Source organism: Bombina bombina, chromosome 2 (assembly GCF_027579735.1).
Source record: "Bombina bombina isolate aBomBom1 chromosome 2, aBomBom1.pri, whole genome shotgun sequence".
Taxonomy (NCBI): domain Eukaryota; kingdom Metazoa; phylum Chordata; class Amphibia; order Anura; family Bombinatoridae; genus Bombina; species Bombina bombina.
The window spans coordinates 1,170,386,042-1,170,407,210 of NC_069500.1; positions in this window are offsets into that span (position 1 = coordinate 1,170,386,042).

Sequence of the window (21,169 nt, forward strand, 5' to 3'; positions counted from 1 at the left end):
AACCATTGGGTAACCTTGTTTGGAGCTTAAAGATCCAAAATACCTCTTTACTTTCTAGCAATCTCTCCCTATATCCTCCTCTGAGGGGGGGGGGGGGTACCTTTTCTATGGCTTTCCATCTAAAGGAGCCAGTTTCTTTGTTATGAATGTTAACAAAGAGTTGCATTAGAGGTGTACTGGCAGTACCTACTTTTATGCTGGAAAGGTGTTCCCTTAATCTAGACCTGACTTCACGTGTCATGAGTCCCACATACTGTTTATCACATTCTACACAGGTGATCAGATAGATTACAAAGGTAGTTTTGCAATTCATGCAGGTTCTTTTTTGAAACTCCTGTCCAATTGCTGTGGATCTAAATCTATCCTCCATGTCTACTTTCTCACAGGCTACACAATTAGGGAAATAGCATTTTAACATGCCATTAGTAGTTAGCCATGATGATCTGGGAGACCCTGTGCTTGGCAGTTTGGATGGGGAGACCAAATTGCCAATGGACTTGTTGCATTTATAAGCAAACTTACATTCCTTTGCCGTAAGGTCTGCCAGGTCATCATCAGTTCTCAAAATGGGTAGGTGTTTTTTGACAATATTACATATCTGGTTAAACTGTCCACTGTATGTAATTATGAACAGTAGGTCATTGGATTTACTTTCCTTAGAAGACCTGTTGCTAGGTAAAGGTTTGCAGGTCAGGAGATCTTGCCTATTGAGTTTATCAATTGTTTAGATGAATCTATAATATCTTTTGGATATCCTCTTAGTATCAGTCTTTCTGTAAGTTGGTTAGCTTGCTTATTAAAACACCTGTACTCTGTGCAATTTATTTTCAGGCGAATACATTGGCCTTTGGCTATCCCCTTAAATACACTTTATTATAGTGGCCGCGACGTTGGAGGCGGCAGATTAGGGGTTAATAAATGTAGGTAGGTTGCGGCGACATAGGGGGCGGCAGATTAGGGTTTAATAAATAAAATGTAGGTGTTGGCGATGTTGGGGGTGGCAGATTAGGGATTCATAAGTATAATGTAGGTGGCGGCGGTGTCCGGAGCGGCAGATTAAGTGTTAATAATATAATGCAGGTGTCGGCGATGTCGGGGCGGCAGATTAGGGGTTAAAAAGTGTAATATTAGGGGTGTTTAGGCTCGGGGTTCATGTTAGGGTGTTAGGTGTAGACATAAAATGTGTTTTCCCATAGGAATCAATGGGGCTGCGTTATGCTGCTTTTTTGCAGGTGTTAGGTTTTTTTTCAGCCGGCTCTCCCCCATTGATTCCTATGGGGAAATCGTGCACGAGCATGTTTTACCAGCTCACCGCTAACGTAAGCAGTGCTGGTATTGAGGTGAGATGTGGAGCTAAATTTTGCTCTACGCTCACTTTTTTTTTACAAACGCCGGGTTTGTAAAAACCCGTAATACCAGCGCTGTCTGTATGGGAGCGGTGAGCTTAAACTGCTCGTTAGCACCGCACAGCCTCTAACACAAAACTCGTAATCTAGGCGAGTATTTCCAATTTATTTCCACAATGTATTTAAAAACAATACACAATCACTCTTTAGTCAGGTTACTCTTCAAGACACTATTAAATCTTTAATATCTAAGATATCCCTTATCCTGTAACATAACAATGTAACAGCTTGGTTTAAAAGAGTGTCCTTAGTAAAAAGACTACGCCCCTCCTTGTGACATAATAGTGTGTGATGTCAACGTACGTTTTGCTTATCGGCTTTGTCAAAGCTATTAGATGAAATTATGTTGGACGTCACATGCAGTTTTTTTACAGACAGGTTCACTTGTAAATATATTTTTGCAGATGTATTAATCTAGCTTTTCTTTTTACAGCACATAAGATATCAGGCAAGCCATTGTGATGATTTTTGTTTATTTTTTGTTTGCAGGGATTTTGCATTTTTGTTACTTATAGGTGTATAAAACCCAAAATTAGGCCAGCTATCTTTGAAAATATTTTATATTATGCACTAATTTGCATTCTCAATGACATCACATTGGGGAATATTTATCAAACTCCGTATGGAGCTTGATGCCCCTTGTTTCCGGTGAGCTTGAAGGCTCGTCGGAAACAGAAGTTATGAAGCAGCGGTCTAAAGACTACTGCTCCATAACTTTTCCGCCTGCTCTGAGGTGGCGGACAGAAATCCACCCGATCAAATACGATCGGGTTGATTGACACCCCCTGTTAGCGGACGATTGGCCGCAAATCTGAAGGGGGCGGCCTTTCACCATCAGTTCACAATAACTGATTGTGTAATGATAAATGCCAACAGTGTATGCTGTCGGCATTTATGGATGTGCGGCAAACATGATACGCTACTTCGTATCATGTCCGCTCGCACATTGGTAAATATGCCCCAAAGTGACATCACAAGGAGAGTTATGAGGGTAAATACAACAAAGGGGTTTACAAATGTTAAATGATAAAAATGCACTTTTTATTATTTAATATGCAAACATGGGAAAGGTAAATAATAACCAAAAATTCAATCAAGCCTGCTGACATGTAAATGTAATTTTTAGGCTTCATAAATGCATAGTTTTCTTACCCACTTAGAAGCCTGATCCTTAACCCTTTAACTGCTGAGTCATATTCACCCCTGTGCTGAACTAAAACTATACCATTATTTTATGTTTATATCATGACATGTAAGAATCCTTAAAAAATTTTAAAAAATGCATTTTTTTTAATTAAAATTGTAATAAATAAGGTTATAAACAACAGTGGGTGTTTTTTCCCTAAACAAGTAAAAAAAGTGGTTATCCTCATATAAATAAGAGCCTTTTGGTTCAGTTATGTAACTTTTATCTGCACGTTGGCATACTTCCCAACTTGTGCAAGAAAGTCCCAAATTAAGAGATATGTCCTGCTGTCCCACACCTCCGAGACAGCCCTCAGTCCCACATTGCCCCACAACCCTAGCATACTAGCATAGTCAAAGCAATGAAGTGGCCTCCAGAGTTTTTGAGGTACAGTTATAGACATCGCTCTAGGTTCGCAGTGGCCTGTTTCACCTCCTCCTAACCTGTTTGGAAATCTCAATTGAAAAGTCAGTATCAGAGAAGGAGTATTTACTAAAATTTAGCTTGTGCCTAACCTCACTGTACAGCCAATCTGTGTGGAGTGCCCTAACTCTTAGGGCTGCCGCTGGGAACCGGGCCTGGGCCGGGCTCTGCACATAGATTCTCAGGTGTAGATTTATCATAACCCAGGTGGACATGCCCCTGTAAGGTGGGAGGAGGTGTCTGGAACTCAGTATGCAGGAATAACAACCAAAAACAAGAAAGTCTTTCTAGAGAAACCTTTACTGAAGAAATTATATGCAGAAACAGATTAAAATATAAGAGGTAAGAGAACAGAACTGTACCAGAACAACAAGTCTCTCAACAAGCACAGAACTCAGCGGGCACTGTTGGTAAGATATTTTTTCAAATGTCCAGGAACAAGGTAGCATATGAAAGTAGGTATAAGTCTCTCAACAAGCACAGAACTCAGCGAGTACTGTTGGTGAGATATTTTTTGAAATGTTCAAGAATTAGATAGCATATGGAAGTAGGTATAAGTCTTTCAACAAGCACAGAACTCAGCAAGTACTGTTGGTAAGATATTTTGTGAAATTTCCAGGAACAAGGTAGCATATGCAAGTAGGTATACGTCTTTCAACAAGCACAGAACTCAGCGAGTACTGTTGGTAAGATATTTTGTGAAATTTCCAGGAAAAAAATAGCATATGTAAGTAGGTACAAGTTTCAGTTGAAGATCAAGCATATAACAGAGGTCTTTGGTCTCAGCAGAGGTAGAAGTGTACAACAGGGGTCTTTGGTCTCAGCAGTAGTATAGCATACCAAAGTTTGTCAGCAGAGGTCTTTGGTCTCAGCAGTAGTAAAAGCATACATCAGTATTACAACAGGGGTCTTTGGTCCTAGCAGCAGTATAAGTATACCCAAGTATCTCAGCAAAGGTCTTTGGTCTCAGCAGTAGTAGAAGCATGCATCAGTATTACAACAGGGGTCTTTGGTCCCAGCAGAAGTAGAAGCATACATCAGTATTACAACAGGGGTCTTTGGTCCTAGCGACAGTATAAGCATACCCAAGTATGTCAACAGATGTCTTTAGTCTCAGCAGTATTAGAAGCATACATCAGTATTACAACAGGGATCTTTGGTCTCAGAGGCAGTATAAGCATACCCAAGTATGTCAGCAGAGGTCTTTGGTCTCAGCAGTAGTAGAAACTTATAACAGGGGTCTTTGGTCTCAGCAGTAGTATAGCTACCCAAGTATGTCAGCAGAGGTCTTTGGTCTCAGCAGTAGTAGAAACTTATAACAGGGGTCTTTGGTCTCAGCAGTAGTATAGCTACCCAAGTATGTCAGCAGAGGTCTTTGGTAGTAGTAGAAGCATACAACACGAGTCTCAGCAGAGGAGCAGGAACCAGGAAATTACAAATTACTGGGCCTGTCTTCACCGCAAAGGCGGCTAGAGACCCAACATTAGCCGCAACAGCAGCCAGGTAAGTCAGGGATCCTGACAGCCCCGGATCATTAAGTGCCGATAGCATACGCTGTCGGCATTTAACATTGCACAAGCATTTCTGGTGAAATGCTTGTGCAATGTCACCCCCTGCACATTCGCGATCAATCAGCCGCTAGTAAGGGGTGTCAATCATCCCGATCGTATCTGATTGGGATGATTGCAGTCCGCCACCTAAAAGGTAGCGGACGAGTTAATGAGCATCCGTCTTAAGACCACTGCTTCTTAAATCCTGTTTTCGGCAAACCGGAAGGCTCGCATGGAAAAAGCAGCATCTGCTGCTTAATATATATACCCCTCAGATTGAGGAGAACAGAACTGAAAATTAGCACTAGCAGCCCACCCGCTACTACCTGCTGCAAAGAGCTGCTGCTGCCGATCTGCCATCAAGTTGAGTCATAGTGCACAGTTTCTGGTGAGTAGTAAAGAAAAATGAGTAACAGTATATAAATCTTAAGCACTTAGGGCTAGATTACAAGTTAGGTGCAAAAAACTTTTTTCCGGAAGAAATATTCGCCTAGATTTGGAGTTTTGCGGCCAAGGGGGTGTGTTAGCTACGCATGCTTTTTTCTGGTCGCACCTTTTAAATACCGCTGGTATTTAGAGTTCACAGAATGGCAGGGTTTTCAGTGCGTTAGGCTCCAAAAAGGGAGCGTAGAGCATAATTTAACGCCACTGCAACTCTAGATACCAGCGGTGCTTACGGACGCGGCCAGCCTCAAAAACGTGCTCGTGCACGATTCCCCCATTGAAAACAATGGGGCTGTTTGAGCTGAAAAAAAACCTAACTCCTGCAAAAAAGCCGCGTTCAGCTCCTAACGCAGCCCCATTGTTTCCTATGGGGAAACACTTCCTAAGTCTGCACCTAACACCCTAACATGAACCCCGAGTCTAAACACCCCTAACCTTACACTTATTAATCCCTATTCTGCCGCCCCCGCTATCGCTGACACCTGCATATTTTTTTTAACCCCTAATCTGCTGCTCCGTAAACCGCCGCTACTTACATTATCCCTATGTACCCCTAATCTGCTGCCCCTAACACCGCCGACCCCTATATTATATTTATTAACCCCTAATCTGCCGCCCCCAACGTCGCCTCCACCTAACTACACTTATTAACCCCTAATCTGCCGACCGGACCTGAGCGCTACTATAATAAAGTTATTAACCCCTAATCCGCCTCACTCCCCCCTCAATAACCCTATAATAAATAGTATTAACCCCTAATCTGCCCTCCCTAACATCGCCGACACCTAACTTCAAGTATTAACCCCTAATCTGCCGATCGGAGCTCACCGCTACTCTAATAAATTTTTTAACCCCTAAAGCTAATTCTAACCCTAACCCTAACACCCCCCTAAATTAAATATAATTTTATTCTAACGAAATAAATTAACTCTTATTAAATAAATTATTCCTATTTAAATCTAAATACTTACCTGTAAAATAAACCCTAATATAGCTACAATATAAATTATAATTACATTGTAGCTATTTTAGGATTAATATTTATTTTACAGGCAACTTTGTAATTATTTTAACCAGGTACAATAGCTATTAAATAGTTAATAACTATTTAATAGTTACCTAGTTAAAATAATAACAAAATTACCTGTAAAATAAATCCTAACCTAAGTTACAATTAAACCTAACACTACACTATCAATAAATTAATTAAATAAAATACCTACAATTATCTACAATTAAACCTAACACTACACTATCAATAAATAAATTAAATACAATTCCTACAAATAAATACAATTGAATAAACTAACTAAAGTACAAAAAATAAAAAAGAACTAAGTTACAAAAAATAAAAAAAATATTTACAAACATTAGAAAAAAATTACAACAATTTTAAACTAATTACACCTACTCTAAGCCCCAAATAAAATAACAAAGACCCCAAAAATAAAAAAATGCCCTACCCTATTCTAAATTACAAAAGTTCAAAGCTCTTTTACCTTACCAGCCCTTAAAAGGGCCCTTTGCAGGGCATGCCCCAAAAAATTCAGCTCTTTTGCCTGTAAAAAAAAACATACAATACCCCCCCCAACATTACAACCCACCACCCACATACCCCTAATCTAACCCAAACCCCCCTTAAATAAACCTAACACTAAGCCCCTGAAGATCTTCCTACCTTATCTTCACCACGCCGGGTTCACGGATCAATCCAGAAGAGCTCCTCCGATGTCTTGATCCAAGCCCAAGCGGGGGGCTGAAGATGTCCATGATCCGACTGAAGTCTTCATCCAAGCGGGAGCTGAAGAGGTCCATGATCTGACTGAAGTCTTCATCCAAGCGGGAGCTGAAGAGGTCCATGATCCGGCTGAAGTCTTCTATCAAGCGGCATCTTCAATCTTCTTTCTTCCGGATCCATGTTCATCCCGCCGACGCGGAACATCCATCTTCACTGACGACTTCCCGACGAATGACGGTTCCTTTAAGGGACGTCATCCAAGATGGCGTCCCTCGAATTCCGATTGGCTGATAGGATTCTATCAGCTAATAGGAATTAAGGTAGGAAAATTCTGATTGGCTGATGGAATCAGCCAATCAGAATCAAGTTCAATCCGATTGGCTGATCCAATCAGCCAATCAGATTGAGCTCACATTCTATTGGCTGTTCCGATCAGCCAATAGAATGCAAGCTCAATCTGATTGGCTGATCGGATCAGCCAATCGGATTGAACTTGATTCTGATTGGCTGATTCCATCAGCCAATCAGAATTTTCCTACCTTAATTCCGATTGGCTGATAGAATCCTATCAGCCAATTGGAATTCGAGGGACGCCATCTTGGATGACGTCCCTTAAAGGAACCTTCATTTGGCGAGTAGGCGTCGGTTGAAGAGGTTGGATCCGCGTCGGTTGGAAAGAAGATGGCTCCGCTCCGCTCCGCTCCAGAAGAAAGAAGATTGAAGATGCGGCTTGATAGAAGACTTCATCCCGATGATGGACTTCCGACTTCAGACCGATGATGGATTTCTTCAGCCGCCGCTTGGATCCAGACTTCAGCCCGAGGATGGACGTCACTCTTCAGCCCCCCGCTTGGGCTTGTATCAAGACTCTGGACAGATCGGTGAACCTGGCATGGTGAAGACAAGGTAGGAAGATCTTCAGGGGCTTAGTGTTAGGTTTATTTAAGGGGGGTTTGGGTTAGATTAGGGGTATGTGGGTGGTGGGTTGTAATGTTGGGGGGGTATTGTATGTTTTTTTTTACAAGCAAAAGAGCTGAATTATTTGGGGCATGCCCCGCAAAGGGCCATGTTCAGGGCTGGTAAGGTAAAAGAGCTTTGATCTTTTGTAATTTAGAATAGGGTAGGGCATTTTTTTTATTTTGGGGGTCTTTGTTATTTCATTAGGGGGCTTAGAGTAGGTGTAATTAGTTTAAAATTGTTGTAATATTTTTCTAATGTTTGTAAATATTTTTTTATTTTTTGTAACTTAGTTCTTTTTTATTTTTTGTACTTTAGTTAGTTTATTTCATTGTATTTATTTGTAGATATTGTATTTAATTAATTTATTTATTGATAGTGTAGTGTTAGGTTTAATTGTAGATAATTGTAGGTATTTTATTTAATTAATTTATTGATAGTTTAGTGTTAGGTTTAATTGTAACTTAGGTTAGGATTTATTTTACAGGTGATTTTGTAATTATTTTAACTAGGTAACTATTAAATAGTTATTAACTATTTAATAGCTATTGTACCTGGTTAAAATAAATACAAAGTTGCTTGTAAAATAAATATTAATCCTAAAATAGCTACAATATAATTATAATTTATATTGTAGCTATATTAGGGTTTATTTTACAGGTAAGTATTTAGCTTTAAATAGGAATAATTTATTTAATAAGAGTTAATTTATTTTGTTAGAATAAAATTATATTTAACTTAGGGGGGTGTTAGGGTTAGAATTAGCTTTAGGGGTTAAAAAATTTATTAGAATAGCGGTGAGCTCCGGTCGGCAGATTAGGGGTTAATGTTTGAAGTTAGGTGTCGACGATGTTAGGGAGGGCAGATTAGGGGTTAATAACTTTATTATAGTAGCGCTGCGGTCCGCTCAGCAGATTAGGGGTTAATATGTGTAGGCAGGTGGAGGCGACGTTGAGGGGGGCAGATTAGGGGTTAATAAATATAATATAGGGGTCGGCGGTGTTAGGGGCAGCAGATTAGGGGTACATAAGGATAACGTAGGTGGCGGTCGGCAGATTAGGGGTTAAAAATTTTTAATAGAGTGGCGGCGATGTGGGGGGACCTCGGTTTAGGGGTACATAGGTAGTTTATGGGTGTTAGTGTACTTTAGAGCACAGTAGTTAAGAGCTTTATAAACCGGCGTTAGCCCAGAAAGCTCTTAACTACTGACTTTTTTCTGCGGCTGGAGTTTTGTCGTTAGATTTCTAACGCTCAATCCAGACACGACTCTAAATACCGGCGTTAGAAAGATCCCATTGAAAAGATAGGATACGCAATTGACGTAAGGGGATCTGCGGTATGGAAAAGTCGCAGCTGGAAAGTGAGCGTTAGACCCTTTAATGACTGACTCCAAATACCAGAGGGCGTTAAAAACCAGTGTTAGGAGCCTCTAACGCTGGTTTTGACGGCTACCGCCCAACTCTAAATCTAGGCAATTGTGTTTTCGCGACCCATTTTAATTGTGCTTATATAACAAGTTGAGCAATCTCAGACTTCCAAAAATAAAAAGTTGCACAAAACACATAAAAAATACATTACAAAGTATACTTAAACTCATAATAAAAACATCTAATAAAAATTATTTCAAAAGAAAATTGCACAAAAAAGTTATAAGGGCTCAAAGATATGAGATCTTGGGTGATGCTGCTAAAGTACTTTAACATAGAAATACATACTGATACATTGCTAAATATGTATATATGTATATATATATATATATATATATATATACTTATATATATATATATATATATATATATGTTTAGCTATGTATTTACTGTAAATAATTAACATTACAATGTTCTGCACATAGCAGAGTATATTTATACAGATATTCCTATATATATCTGTATATATCTATACCTCTATATAATCATGTATACATATAGGTATAAATATGAATTTGTTTAAAAAAACATCAGATATATGTAGAAATAAATAGTACATATTTGTGAATAACATTGTAATATTCATATTTTCATGTCGGGTAAGCGCACTTGGTAAAATGCTATAGTGTTTGCGTGAGAGAGTGGGCGTATGTAAACGCGCATGCTGTGATCCATGTTACTCATGCACTGTACCTCTAGAAGGCTTTTTCAACATTTATTAATCGTCTGGGAGCTCTCTATTGTCTTCAAAACATCTCCTTACACACCTGTTTGCTAAGGGTATGCTTAGAGTTACTCTCTATATTCTGAGTTTATCTCATTCTGTGCCTCAGATCCAGTCTCATTGTGCTGTTTTGAATCTACAGGTTTGTTTTTTCTTGGGTTTTTTCCTTTTTTTAATTTTTAACATAAGATGACTTCCAAGTAGTATTTCCTTTTGTTGATAAATTTCAAAAAAGCATTTATACAGAAAGAAGAGGTGTCACAGATGTGTCAAGAAGTAGTGGGATAGATTCCCTAGCCTCTCCATGTTCTATAAACTCTCCAAGCTCGATAGTGTTTCCAGTCCCGTATTATTCTGCTATGGAAAGACTGAAGATCTGGAAGAGCTTGCAGAGGGTTATAAAGCAATGTTAAATACATTTTTTCTTTGTTGAATAAAAATTGCACTGTATTAGAGTAACTGAAGTTCCTATTATAAAGGCAAACATACAAACTGTTTTATGTTTGTAGAGTGTATCAACATAGACAAATATAGATGTGGGGGTTGTCCTTAACAACCATTAAGCAAGCTATAACCCAGGAAATATGTAACCAACCATATTTAAAATAAAAATAAACAGTAACATAGTTTCAACATGTTTAAGAAGTACTCTCTATAGATATAATATAATTATTTGCGTTAAATGTCCCTTTACTACATTTGTCCCAATGAGTAGATGTTTACAAAGCTTCCTAAAATATTTATCCTAATTACCTCTGGGATGAAACTCTATTATACATAGCAGATTTGCTATACTTTTTGAATGTTATGGTACACTAACTGACTATCCTACTTTGGTTAATGTCCCTGCTAACATACCAATTTAAACAAAAATGCTGCTTCTTTGCCTTGTAAGTAAGGATACCACTGAATGGGTCATAATCAGACAATCTTACTCAATCTAAACTGGGAGCTTTACATTTAAAGCTGTTTGATATAAATGCAACAAATGTCAAATATGTGGATTTATTATTGGAAGTATCTGAAAATTACATTATCTTTGGCTGAATGCATATTTTTGTTATCTTTACAGATTTGAACAATCATACAGATGTACTTACTTGATCTGAGCCTCCAGTGATCCACCCTACAACCGGCTTTCGTTCAACAAGGATTATTTGGTGCCCATGTTTTTTGAATATGTACTGTATATCATAGTGAGTGGATTGAACTCATAAGGTCAGTTTATATTTTATAAGCAAAAATAATATTCATTTCAACTTTGGATGCATCATTAATATTGGTTACTATTTTCATGCCATTATAAGCATGAAAATAATCTGATTGCCTTGGTAATTTGTATTATTGAAAATTATATTAACGGGGTATGATACTTTAAAGCTGAATAAGTAGCATATCTGTATAAAGCTGACTACAAAATATCACATTTGTTATAATTTGGGCCCATGCTATTGCTTTTCCATGCTTGTCTTATGATTTATATTTTAGACACGATAATTGTGTATTTTTGCTATTTTGATAGTAAATGTAAGTACAATCACGCTTTATAGCTCTATTTCATTCCTATAAATAAACCTCCACATATTTCCCAATGACTGTTTGGTAGGTGAGGGCTCTTGTCTACAGTGGCCCACTGGTGTTTAGTGGGTATGACGGTATTGTGTTGTGGCCAGGCTTGGGCAATGTCATGGCATGCTATGGGTAGAGATGGGACAATCCCAACAAACCAGGGCATTTACCCTGAAGAGGGGAGTAGTAGGAGGGACAAGGGATAGATCATTTTGACCTGTGACAATCCTAACAGATCTGGGATGGTTGGGTAATCTATAAATATCTGTATAGCTCTGTGTGACAACCAGCATGCAAATCAGTAGCACACCATGCTCATCTAATCATTTAAAAATCTACTGTAGTACTTAATTGTAATATTGTATTTCTTACAATGCCTTGTCTTATGAATGATGAATTTCAGACATATTTTACTCTACAAAAATCAACTTTGTAGAGGCCCCCCTAAATCTAAATTAATTTCAGAAGAATTTACTGTGGCATCTTGTTTTGTTTATGACTAGAAATCCCATATGTAAATATGCTAAATATTTTTTATATTCATTGACCACATTTAGCATAGATATTAGAAATTACTTGCAAATACCATCCTCAGTACTTTTCTATCAATACGTTATTTCAATTTTCTGTACGCATCTCATGAACATATTACTCACAATGATCATAAATATCCGAAAATAGCCCATGGAAAACACATAACTAATTATTTTTCTTAGAATTTTTTAAACAAGTGAAATAAATACATGATTGTGAAGTTTATATGCATATCTTTGCCCACAATCCCCTGCTCCAATGGAATTGCTGTTAGCTTAATTTTTCTATGGAAAAAGCATATGTGCTATACAGGGATCTATGGTTAAAGAAAGTCAGAAATGCACATCATCCAGCCACTCTTTTACATTTCTCACTTTTCCTCTGGTTGCATTCTGAACAATACAGTGTGTACTGATAAACTGTTACAGATGTAAAGGTAAACTTCTTCAGCCAACCATAAAAACCACAAAAATTGTTTTTTATTTTACCATGTGAATAATTTTTTAAATGGATGATCAGTTGAAGCACAATGGAAAACAGCAATAATATATTCTGCAAAATGAATAATCAGGCCCAATGTGTTACATTATAATGGTAAAAAGCTGAGGTTTAAAGTACATCTTTAATGGGAAGACATGTAGTTTTCAAATGTTTATGTAAAACTGGATAAAGACCAGACAAAATTATGGTAATTTTATTCAAAATTTCTGTTTTTTGATGCATTTTCTAAAGACTTTATCATACGGCTTATTCAAAAAAGTGTTTTTATATATTTATTTTAAGCTTTTTTTCATGTTTAGTCCTTCTCAAAGACTTAAAGCAGCCTTTTTCTACAAAGATATAAATCTAATTAGGTTATAGCTGTAAATATTGTCAGCACAGATGCACATCATTGCCATCTGTAATGTGAATGTAATGAGATTCCCACTGTCATTTACAGTGGCTTTAAAAAGGTTTCAAAAATAGCTGCTTTGCTTAATACTATTTTTTATAACCTGGAATGTCTGATATGCATTTCTGAGTATGTTTTTTTTTAATAGAAGCATTTTTGCAATGTACATGTATTAACAAAAATGATTCTAGTAAAAACTATGGCTGTTTTAAGAGTGTTCCTAAGTATGCTCCGTACAACAGCATTTTAAACATAGCACAGAGAGCCTAAGGTGTATTATATGGTAATGACTCAATTTGCATCATTCCTAGCATGTTTCAAGTTCCCACTGGCAATCTGATCAGCTGCAATATTTAAAATGTTGGTGCACTAAGAATATCTAGCTATGCTTCATATGCTTGTGCAGAGAAAAAATGTTAAAATTAAAACAGTGATAACTTTCACTTTTATTTTAACTAGTATACGTATATTATAATTATGTTTCTATTCAAAAATGTTATATATAATTTTTTGTGGTTTTATAAAGGGGGAAACCCCGAAACGTCCTGAATAAACAAAGAGTTTACAGGATAAGACCGGAGAGGGCTGTTATTTGTGATAGCAATTATATATATATATATATATATATATATATATATATATATATATATATATATATATATATATATATATATATGTATAAATATATATGTGTGTGTACATTTCAGTTTTTTACCAGAATGTCCCTTTAAAGGGACATTAAAACTAAATACATTTTATAAGCACAGTATTGAGGTTATCCTCAACCTCTCTCTAGTTATGGGTGCCGTGTTGAAATCTAGCTTTCACTTCTTTCAGTGTCGGCATTTATTTTCTCATTTGCAGCAAATCTATTAGCGGACAATGGGGGCAAAGTGGTCCTTTGGTTCAAGACTAGTTATGTTCTAGAAGTTAAAAGACAACTTCTAAATATAAATCAGTATTCACGTCTAATGTCAAATCCAATACCCGATATTCAGTCCCTAATTTTTAAGAAACTGAATGATGCAAAAAGCTGTGGTATAATCAATCTTGATGAATTTAAATATCTATTTAATGAGTTTCCAGTAATGCCAGTATTGTACTGTATTCCTAAATCCTCCTGGCCGACCAATAATTTCGGGGATTGGTAGTGTAACAGAGAACCTTGATTTTTTTCTAAAACCCTTTCTTAGTACCATGCATTCTTATGTCATAGACACTGAAGACTTCTTGATGAAAATTGACTGTCTCTCCATACCACAAGATGCTTTACTAGTATCATTGGATGCAGAGGGCCTTTATTCATCCATCCCGCACAATATAGGAATCGATGCAGCAAAGCATTATTTAGACTCTAGAGGACCAGCCATCTGTAATCACACTGATTTTATTATTGATTTGCTGCACGTTGTTCTTGAGAACAATGTTTTTTCATTTGATAACAAGATCTACAGGCAAGTTAGAGGTACTGCCATGGGGGCCACCTGTGCCCCCACTTATGCCTGTCTCCACCTTGGGGCCTGGGAAATGGAAGAAGTATATCAAAAGAAATTGTTTAATGAAAAAGTCCATCTATTGCTCCGCTATGTGGATGACATATTCATTATCTGGGAGGGTTCTCAAATAGAATTAACTATCTTTGTTGAGGATAGGAAATTCGAAGGATAGGAAACATCGTTCTCACGGTCAACTCCAGCAAGGTCAATCTCTCATTTTTGGATATTGACATAAAGGTTGAAAATTATACTCTAGTGACGGAAAACTTTCGTAAGGAGACTGCAAAAAATAGTATCCTGTCAGCAAAAAGTCACCATCCTAATCACCTCATAAAAGGTATCCTCAAAGGACAGTTTCTACGTCTCCGTAGAAACTGTTCATCTAGATCTAAGTATGACAAACATGCAGCCTTAATGACAAACAGATTTAAAGCTAGGGGCTATCCTAAACATATTCTCAGTAATGCAAATAATGAGGCAAGAAAAACAGAAAAGGAAACCCTCCTCTTTCCAAAAGAAAAAGAAAAAAGCAGCAATATATAGTGACGAAGTACAACTGTCATTGGAATGGGATTAGAGATATTCTTAAAAAGAACTGCAAAATTTTACTTAATGATGAAAATGTAGCCAAGGAAGTTGGCACAACTCCCACACTGACAGCCAAAAGAGCCCCTAACTTAAAAGTAAATTCACTACTCCACAAAAGAATTGGCTTACAAGCCAAAAGCTAGTAGGTAACGTTCCCTGTAAAAAGTGTGTCGCTTGCAAATTTATGACAAAAGCAAAAGTCTTTTTGGCTTGCACTGAAAGGGTCTATGAGTTAAGATATTTCTTCAATTGCAATACTGAAGGAGTGGTATATCTACTCAGCTGTAATTGCCCCAGCTTTTATGTTGGGAAGACAAAAAGATTGCTAAAGCATAGGATCCTTGAGCATAGAGATGATATTAAGAATAAAGTCCAACATAGCAGTGTTGCAAGACACTTCGAAAGCTTTCATAATAGCCATTCAGACTGTATGAGGGTGGTAGGCATAGACAGAGGCATAACTAATGGTAGAAGTGGCAATAATGATAAGGTTCTTCTCTAGAAGGAGTGTAAATGGATCTATAGGCTATCATATATTCATGACTTGTTTTATATGAGCTATCTATCTGGATTGTGGTAAATCGTTTTGTAAATACTTTGCATTTGAACTAATATGATAAATTCAATATTCACATATGCAGGCCCATTTATCAAAGGGCTTGCGGACCTGATCCGACACTGCGGATCAGGTCCGCAAGACCTCGCTAAATGCAGAGAGCAATACGCTCTCCGCATTTAACATTGCACCAGCAGCTCACAAGAGCTGCTGGTGCAACGCCGCCCCCTGCTGACTCTCGGCCAATCGGCCGCCAGCAGGGAGCTGTCAATCAACCCGATCGTATTCGATCGGGTTGATGTCCGGCGATTCCTATCCGCCTGTTCAGAGCAGGCGGACAGGGTTATAGAGCAGCGGTCTTTAGACCGCTGCTTCATAAGTTGTGTTTCTGGCGAGTCTGAAGACTCGCCAGAAACACGGCCCTTCAAGCTCCGTACGGAGCTTGATAAATGGGCCTGATAGTATTTAGAATGTTCACCTCCCATAAGGGCGGAGTTTGTATGGACTTAAAAATAGACCAAGAACACGTCACTTTACCAAGCCCTGAGGAAGCCCTGTCTCTCTAGTGACAAGGGGGTGAAACGCGCGTTGGCAATTGGCTGGCCGCTCCATGTGACCTAACACGCTTGTCTAGTGGATCGGATGGCAGAGAAATTTGAGCGTGTAACAAAGTTTGTAAGCCTAAGCAAGGTTAATCACTTTGGAGGACGCTCTGGAGGATATTGATGCTATTCATGTGGTCTGTGTATTGGATTCTACACTTAATTTGTAAAGCTGTTCATCAGACGGAACAATTGGAAGAATGGTGTTGAAGCCCAGCAGTAAACAGGTGTAGTTGACAGAGGGATACGGACGCATACACAAAGTATCCTCCTGCATCTTTGTTTTATTTTGTGCCATAATTTGCTATACCATCCTGCTTCCACCTTGCTTTATTTATGCTGAGACCTACATAAGACAGGTGCAGTTGACAGAGGGGTATACTAATCAACAAGAGATATCCTCCTGCATTTCTGTCTTCTGTTCAAAATCTTTCCTCTTGCTGCAGTACTAACATTCATGCTTCAAGTGCTACATGAATTACCACATATCCTTGCTTATTTTGGCTTAGTCACTTTGTGAAAGAGGCTATACAATACTTCCCTGGTTCACAGGGGAAATTGATACCAACAGAAAGACTTACTATCCTATCTGTCGTTTACAGTCTGACTATAATTATACCTGTCTTTCTGTTTTTGTTTTTCTAGGTATCTTTGTAATATCCGCCTAATAGATTTATACCTTATATCTTATGTATGCATATGTATGTTAATCTTTTAATGACATGTTATGCCTAGTAATATATAACGCTTCGTTCTTAACTCTCTGTTATCTATAAAGATATGTCTATGCACAGTTGTTTTAACTTCCATTTCCAGTTTTATTAAAACCTATTCAGGTCTGTAAAAGTACTATTGAGACCTACATTCTGTGCTTAGTCAGTTACAATATTCATACCAGAATTACAAGTTTTGGAACACTTTAGGAAGGTTTTAACCTCTACTAACTGCATGTCATTTCACATGGACCGGTAGTAGCATTTAAGAATATATGTACATCATTTGTATTTTGTATCTAATGTTTTTCAATCACGATATTCACTGTTTTCAGTTGATTGCATGCTGTTATTTCAACGGGCCTGCACTCAACACAGTCTGAGAATAAAAATACCCTTTTTCTAATGTAGCATGTGTTGCTTCTGTTTCTATTTCAAAAGAGTGTTGAATTCCCAGTCTTTGATGTGGTTTTATTATAAACCTTTTTCTCTTCTTAACTAATGTTTGATAACTATTTAATGGGTCTGCACCATAATAATTAGTTTTTTTTACCTTCTCATCTCATGTATATAAGTTGGCAATCTTGTGTATATTTAGGATGCAAAATTTACACTCGCAACACTATATAAATCACAGCAGTTTTTCCATCCACACTTTCTAGAATGTTCTATTTAATATAGATAGATAGATGTTACTGTAGGAATATAGTGGGTGGAGTAATGTAAAAAATCTGTGGGTTTGGTCAGGACTTTCATGAACCTAAATACTTGATGTCTCTGCTGCGTACTGTCCCCTTAACTTTTTTCAGTTGCTTTCTGTGTTTATAACACATGCCTAATCTATCTATCTATTGGGTTCTTGTAAAGCACGGCTTTTCACCCGTAAGGGTCTCAAGGCTCTGAGGGTTACAGTTCAGTCAAAGAAACAGGTCTTGAGGTCCTTTCTGAACTTAGTTAGGGCGGTAGCTTGTCTGAGGTGCAGCGGGAGGGTGTTCCAAGTCTTGACTGCCAGGTGAGAGAAGGATCTGCCTCCCGCTGTGGTTTTCCTGATGCAGGGGATGACTGCAAGGGCTTGGTCGGCCGATCAAAGTTGTCTGGCAGGGGTGTAGAAGGTAACGCGGTGGTTCATGTATTCGGGACCGATGTTGTGGAGGGCCTTGAATGCATGGTTGAGAAGCTTGAAGGTTATTCTTTTGTTGATGGGGAGCCAGTGCAGGTCTGGCAGGCATTTGGTGATGTGGCATTGGCGAGGGATGTCGAGGATGAGTCTGGCCGAGGCGTTCTGGATGCGCTGGAGTCTCTTTCGGAGCTTGATGGTGGAGCTGGCGTAGAGTGCGTTGCCGTAGTCCAGCCGGCTGCTGACGAGGGCGTGGGTGACAGTCTTCCTGGTCTCGGTTGGGATCCATTTGAAGATCTTTTGCAGCAGGTGGAGTGTGTGGAAGCATGCAGAGGAGACGGCGTTGATTTGTCGGTCCATGGAGAGCGATGAGTCCAGGATGACGCCTAGATTTTGTGCATGGTTGGTGGGGGTTGGAAGGTGTCCGAGGGCTTTGGGCCACCAGGAGTTATTCCAGGCAGATGTGTTGGAACCAAGGAGGAGGACTTCGGTCTTGTCTGTGTTCAGCTTTAGGCAGCTGTAGCTCATCCTGGTGGCGACTGCTGTTAGCCCTTCGTGGACGTTTCTCTTGGTGCTGGTGGGGTCACTGATGAGTGAGATGATTAGCTGGGTGTCGTCGACATAGGAGACAATGTTGAGGTTATGTCGTCGGGCGATGGGAGTGAGAGGGGCCATGTAGATGTTGAATAGGGTGAGGCTCAGCGAAAAGCCTTGGGGTACACATCAGCTGATCTCTGTGGGCTTGGAGGTGAAGGGTGGGAGTCTAACTTTCTGTGTTCTACCGGTGAGGAAGGAAGTTATCCATTCCAGGGCTTTGTCGCGTATACCGGAGTCGTGTAGGCGGGTGCGGAGGGTGAGGTGGGAGACAGTGTCTAATGCTGCTGAGAAGTCTAGGAGGATGAGGGCAGTGGTCTCTCCTCAGTCGAGTATGGCGAGGATGTCATCTGTGGCGGCGAGGAGGGCGGTCTCGGTGCTGTGGTTGCTCCTGAAACCGGATTGGGAGGGGTCCAGGGTGTGGTTGGCCTTGATGTGGTCAATGAGTTGCGTGTTGATGGACTTCTTAATCACTTTGGCTGCAAAGGGGAGCAGGGGGATGGGGCGATAGTTCTTTGGATCATTGGGGTCAGCCATGGGTTTTTGCAGTAGGGGTTTTAATTCTGTGTGCTTCCAATCATCCGGGAAAGTGCCAATTTTTGATGGAGCAGTTGATGGTGCTGCAGAGCTCGGGGGCGATGGTGTAACCCACTTTGTTGAATATGTGATGCGGGCATGGGTCCAAGGGTGCTCTGGAGTGGATCAATCTCATAATTCCGATGGTGTCCTCTGTGGTGAGGGGGCTCCAGATGGTCCGTGGGGGGTAGGCAGTGGCGTATTTGGGTAAGGTATCGGTGGGAGTTGGTGGGTCGGGGGTGGTGAGAGAGTTCTGGGGCACAATGCTGTCATAGATGTCAACGATCTTGCAGTGGAAGTACATTGCAAGGTTATTGCAGAGGTCCTGGGAGGGCAGGATGTCGTTATTGTCGCTGTTGGGATTGGATAATTCCTTGATGACTGTGAATAGCTCCTTGCTGTTGTGGACGTTGGTGTTGATTCTGTCTTGGATGGCTGTCTTCTTGGTGGTTTTGATGAGGTGGTGGTGGATAGTGATGGCTTCTTTGTAGGCCGTTTTATTCACAGGGGTCTTGCTGGATCTCCAGGTCCTTTCCAATCACCTGCAGTGGCATTTGGAGTCCTGGAGGGCCGGGGTGACCAACTGGCCTTGTTGGTGGGTTGGTGGTTGGACGGTTTCTTGAGGGGGGCGAAGGTGTTGGTGCAGTCTGTGAGCCAGTGGTGGAGGTTGTGGGCAGAGGAGTTGGCATCTGTGGAGGTAGCTGGGGGGGAATTGTTCAAGGTGGAGTACAGTTGGTCTTCGGTAATGTTGTTCCAGTTTCTGCGGGGAGGGTGGTCCTGCTGGAGGTGTGTGGTGGGTTTGTTGAAGGAAAAGTGTAGGTGTTCCAAGCCTGGTGAGTGGTAGTTGGAGCTGGTTGTGACATGGAGGGAGTGTTTGTGGATGATGGCGATGCATCCTCCTGGTCTGTTGCTGTGGTCCTTGTGGGAGATCTTGTATCCATCGGGGATGGTGATGGCAATGTCAGGCATTGATGTGGGGTTCAGCCAGGTTTCGGTGAGGAAGGTAACGTCTAGAGAGGTGGAGTTGAGCAGGTTCCAGCATTCAACGGCGTGCTTGTGGACAGAGCTGGTGTTGAGGAGGATGCAGTTGAGGTGGTTGAAGTTCTTTTTGCATGAGGTGACTGGTGGGTTAGTGGTCTGGAGGGAGGAGAAGGAGCAGTTGCGGCAGGTGAAGGGTCCTATGCTGTTTATTGGGGATATGGGGTGGCAAGCAGATGATCTACCGGTGTTGAGATGGAGGAGGGTGCTGGCGTCATAGCGGCGGAAGTTGTAGGAGCCAGGGTTCGTGGCATTTGGTGCAGTCCAGGCACGGACGGGCGCTGACGGGCCTACCTTTGGCACGCCAGCACCGCACCCACCAATTTTTATTCCATTAAATAGGTGCAGAGAGGTGGAAGGGCTGTGAGGCTGGGAGGCTGGGGGCAGGGCAGTGGCTGTGCTGTGCTGGGAGGCGGGGAGCAGGGCAGTGACTGTGGCTTGGGAGAGACAAGCAGGAAGAGAGCAGGCAGGAGCTGCTGCCTAAATTTTCCAACTTATAAATCAGAGTTATTACAGCTAGGTTTTTACTCACAAACAATTGTAATTTAATGTTCTTGGTGGATCTCAGGGAACCAGGGTCAAAATTATTTGCTGTGAGAGAGTGGGGTGTTTATATGGTTAATAACCCCTGGTGGGCCTGAAGTCTCATTTAGGATTATTAGCTTTGTCGGTGTCCCAGGGGGTTGCAGTTAGAGTATATTAACAGTGAGAGATCTTTGGGAAGTGGTTTGGTTTATTTATTAGTGGGAATCCCAGATTTTTATGAGATGCAGGAAATGTGATAAGTTGAAACTTTATTCCATAAATCAACCACACTTTCTGTAAATAAGTTCTTACTCAAATTACTCATGAACCTACCACCATCCAAACTAGAATATTGACTCATGGGGGCGGATTTAATAAGCTGTGGATGCTGCTTAATCCGCCTGACTGCTGCTCCTTAAGTTGTCCGCCACATTTTAGGTGGTGGACTGCAATCATCTCTTTCCGATAAGATCAGGATGATTGACACCCCCCGCTAGCGTCTGATTGGCTGCGA